This window comes from Octodon degus, unplaced genomic scaffold (assembly GCF_000260255.1).
Source record: "Octodon degus isolate 3935 unplaced genomic scaffold, OctDeg1.0 scaffold00133, whole genome shotgun sequence".
NCBI classification, from domain to species: Eukaryota; Metazoa; Chordata; class Mammalia; order Rodentia; family Octodontidae; genus Octodon; species Octodon degus.
The window spans coordinates 4,640,936-4,645,635 of record NW_004524709.1 but is presented as its reverse complement, the minus strand read 5'-3'; the positions used below and the strand labels follow the sequence as shown (position 1 = coordinate 4,645,635).

At 33.1% G+C, this 4,700-nt stretch overlaps 1 pseudogene; it reads left to right on the top strand.

Annotated features, from left to right (window-relative positions):
- Nucleotides 1-921: 921 nt before the first annotated feature.
- Nucleotides 922-1,493, top strand: LOC101574180 (annotated as a pseudogene).
- The last annotated feature ends 3,207 nt before the right edge of the window (nucleotides 1,494-4,700 follow it).

The following is a 4,700-nucleotide window of genomic DNA, read 5'->3' as shown; positions in this document are numbered from 1 at the left end:
TATTTCTATCAAGTGACATCCCTGGAGACTAGAAATTTAAACAATAGTATTTAAGAAATGTTTGTTAGATGTTTCTCTATTAACATCAGGAAAATAAGTAAGTGATTTTCACGGAACTAAATTTACCTCTATCTTGAAAATTTTGGAGACATAAATTGGATGTAAAATAATATGGCAAAGCACTACACTGGCATGGCTAAAGTATTATTATTATTATATGTAGACACATTTTCTAGTTTGTAAGTTCAGTAGATTGTATAATATTTCTCTTACTTTTTTCATTGTATTGATTTATATTTCAAAATGTATAGAAACTAATGATAAAGTTAAATTTAAGTTACAGTACATTGTGACAAAAAGCAATTTTAAGAGCTGGTGAGATAACTCAGTGGCAAAAGTGCCTGCCTGACAACCACAAGGTACAGAGTTTGATCCCCATTCTGCAAAAAAATGCATAAAGAAATAAATGTAATTTTAATTTTTATAAATATATAGAATACTGGGTTGCTAAGAAAATACAAACTAGATTATACATTCAACATTTCCTTTCATAATATTTGTGCTATGTGTTGAGGACAAAACTTAAATCCCAAAATAGGCTGAATTTATTTTAATAATATCTTTAAAAAGTTGGTACAAAGTTAACTACAAACTATAGAAATAAGACAAACATTACTCAAAATGAGCAGAAAAAAACTCAGAAAACAAAAATAAATGCAAGTTGAAATCATTAAATTTTAGAGCAAAAGCATAAATTATAGAAAAATATTATTAATATTAAGAAGTTGTGCTACTAAAATAATAAATTATTGTGTAATATGTCATTAAATGAAAATCAAAATGAATTTAATAGTAATATATTGGGCAATATAACTACAAATTTATATCCTGAAAGCCACTTCTTTTTCTGGAAAACACCAAATGGCAGATGACACAGGTGTAGCAGGAGAGGCCAGAGGCTCCAGGGGCCTAGGCATGGGAGGCCGCGGAGACTTCCCCGGAGGCTTCGGCAGTGGTCTTCGAGGTCTCAGGCGCGGCAGAGGCGGGGGTCAGGGCGAGGCCACCGGGCTTGTAAGGCTGAGAATAAAGAGTGGATTTCTGTCTCCAAGGTGGGCGGGCTGGTCAAAGACAGGAAAGATCAAATCCCTCAAGAAAATTTACTTTTTTTTCCCTTACCCTTCAAGGAGTCCGAGATTGTTGACTTTTTCCTAGGTACATCCCTCAAGGATGAAGTTCTGAAGATCATGCCTGTGCTGAAGTAAATTCGTGCTAGCCAGCGGACCAGGTTCAAGGCATTTGTCGCCAATGAGCACTACAGCGGTCATGTTGGCCTGAGTGTAAAGTCTTTCAAGGAAGTAGCCACTGCCATTAGTGGGGCCATCATCCTGGCCAAGCTCTCCATTATTCCAGTGAGGAGAGATTACTGGGGAAGCAAGATTGGTAAGCTCCACACTGTTCCTTGCAAGGAGACAGGCGCTGTGGCTCTGTGTTGATGCTTCTGATCCTTTCCCCCAGAGGCACTGGCATCGTCTCAGGCCCTGTGCCCAAGAAGCTGCTGCTGATGGCTGGTATTGATGACTGCTACACCTATGCTAGGGGCTGCACTGTTACTTTGGGCAACCTTGCTAAGGCCACCTTTGATGCCATCTCCAAGACCTACAGCTACCTGACCCCTGACCTCTGGAAAGAGACTGTGTTCACCCAGCTCCCAATCAGGAATTCACCAAGCATCTTGTGAAAACCCACACCAGAGTCTGTCCAGAGGACTCAAGCTCCAGCAGTGGACACAACACAAAGTGTTTTTACACAAGAAAAATAAAATGAATTAAGTCTGTCAAAATAAAAAAATAAATCCTGAAATCCATCTCTGTGTATCATATTACATTAATGCATTGGAAAAAAACTAAAGATAAAAAACAATTTTGAAAAATAAATATACAAATTTTTCTAGATATAAATACTGAATAAGTAAGCAATCACTGAGAATTTAGAAAGTGAATAAACTTCATAACTGAAAGAGAAATATACTGAAATCATTTTATGTTGAATTTACAATAAACATTAAAGAAAATAAAATGTTTACATCATTTAGATAGGTGAAGCATATGTAGAAAGACAAAATATGCAGGCCTTTTGTATGGCTTATAAAATCTTAGTGGCATTATTGGGCATGTATATTACATGCACACATGCTCTTAGTAAAATATAGGTTTTCCAAAGTAAAAGAATAACCTATAGATAGATAGATAGATAGATAGATAGATAGATAGATAGATAGATAGATAGGGAACAAGTTTCAGGAAAGGGAAAATGGATCACTATTAGAATATTTACTAGTGAAATTTATTCTGCTCTTTAGTAAGCTAAGGGAATAAATAAGTATAACATGACTAACTTCATCAGAAGCCAAGAGAATATAAGTGCAGATTTGGCAAGATATTATTTTGCTATTATATGACTTTTTACTGCTTGTAATAATTTAGCAAGTGTCCTTAGAATACTACACTTAATATAATGTTTAAAGATTATTTTGCAAAGTAATTTAAAAATCAAATTTTGTTTGTTCTACAAATACTAATTCAAAAATTTTAGGAGAAAAGTAGTTATTACAATAGTAGAAATCGTCATATAAAAAAGAACAATGTCAACCACATTACATTGGTAAAATAAAATCATGCATTAGGTAATAAAACAGTGGTTAACAGATAAAAATCCAGTACTAATATAAGTATGTAGATAAAAAGATATTGGGGAATTAAGAAAGAGAAATGACAAATGTGTGACCACAGAGCTTCAAGGAATACTTTGGAGATGAGAGAAAAAGGGAATCAGTCTAAGATTATTAGAATATGGAAAGTTGGGACTGTTTTCCAGAGGAGGGGACTCAAGAGAGGAAGACAGTTGCAAAGATCTATAAGGAGCAAATAAGATTTTCTCACAGATGGGTCTTGGATGGGTGAGGAGGTGCCAGGCAGGTGACAAGGAAAGAAGAAGCACTCATGTTAATCTAGATACACAGAGAATATTGAGTCATAGAATCAAAACGTGGAAGATGGGGTTGTGATGATGATACTAAAAAACAAATTCCTTCTCATTCCTACTTCTTTTACATCTCCTGTACATAGTCAGTGGGGTTTGAACAAAAAAGTAATCAATCTGAGCATGCAAAAAGTAGGGTTCTGAGTGTCTAACACTCCATCAGGTAGAGCGCAAAGGGAGTGAGTGGGGATGAGAGCCAATGATATAAGTAACCAACACAAAGAGAGTAGGAGAAAAATTTCAATGTAGCTGGACAGAATGTTGAATTACCTTCAAAGGGGTCAGAAAAAATAGAGTCAATTGACCAGGAATTACCAACGGAAGAAAAAATAAACAGAAAAATAGCCTGCCAGCCCATAATTTCAGATCCAGTATCAGAAATACATAAGATATTATGAAATAACTAGACAAGATGATTTTGAATGTTCTCACACAGAAATAATACATTTTTGAGGGTTGGTGAAGGTCATACTAGTAGTTTGATTTCATCATTACACAATATATTCATGTAATTAAAACAATATTGAAACTGTTTTGAGAAAATATAAGTAATCAAATTTGATAGCCGGCACTTCAGGCTGATGGACAACCATTCTAATTGGTAGGCAGCTAACAAAAACTGGAAGACACAGGAGTAGAGGAGAGGGCTCTGAAAAATAATCATAGCTACAGCTCAGCAATTATTGGCCACGTAAAGTAATGAAAATATTTTAATCAGTAGTAATAATGTGTAGACTATGTATATTATTATTATATCACATTACCATAATAGTAACATAACAATGATGGTTAATTATTAAAAATAAATATGTGTATAAAATATTACTAACATTGGGTCAAGGGAGATATAGCTCAGAGATATAAACACTTGTTTAGAATGTACAAGGTCTTCAGTTCAACTCCCTGTACCAGAAAATAAAGCACTATAAATATCACTAATATTAACAGGTAATATAATGTGATAATATATAATAATACTCATAATGAAAATAATGAATTATTGAGATTATTAAAAATAATACAAATTTAACAAATAATCAGAGATACCAGGTCATAGATAGAAAGAGCTTAACCCTCACATAGTATAGTTAGATAATCACAAAAATTTATAATAAAACTATTGGAAAATATAAATAAAATGAAACTCTTTTTAAGTAATAAGGGAATGGGAAATACATTCCAAGAACAATGACAGACTGACAACTTAATTCTTAACCCAAACCTGGATGCCAAGAACTTAACATTTAGAACAAAAACATAAAAATAGAAATGTTCCACAAAATCCACTAGCTAGAATATTTGAAATAGGTATAAAACTGACACATTTTCCAAAAATAAAAATGGTGAAAAAATTTCAAGAGAATAATTACTCAGAGAAAGTTTAAGTATTATTTAGAAATAACACATAAGTTTTAGAGATAACTAAAAGTTCCCAGATAGTTTACAGAAGATTCATGCAAATAAGAAAAAAATTATACGGAGAGAAATATGTGTGTTAATCTAATTAAATATTGACGTAGCAAACATTTAAAACAGCAATACTAAAATGCTGTGAGATATAAAGATACAATAAAAAATACTTGACCACCATAGTTCAAAATTCAGGAAGGAGTAAATGGATTAAAGTATTATACAGCAATTTAATTATCTTAAAATTAATG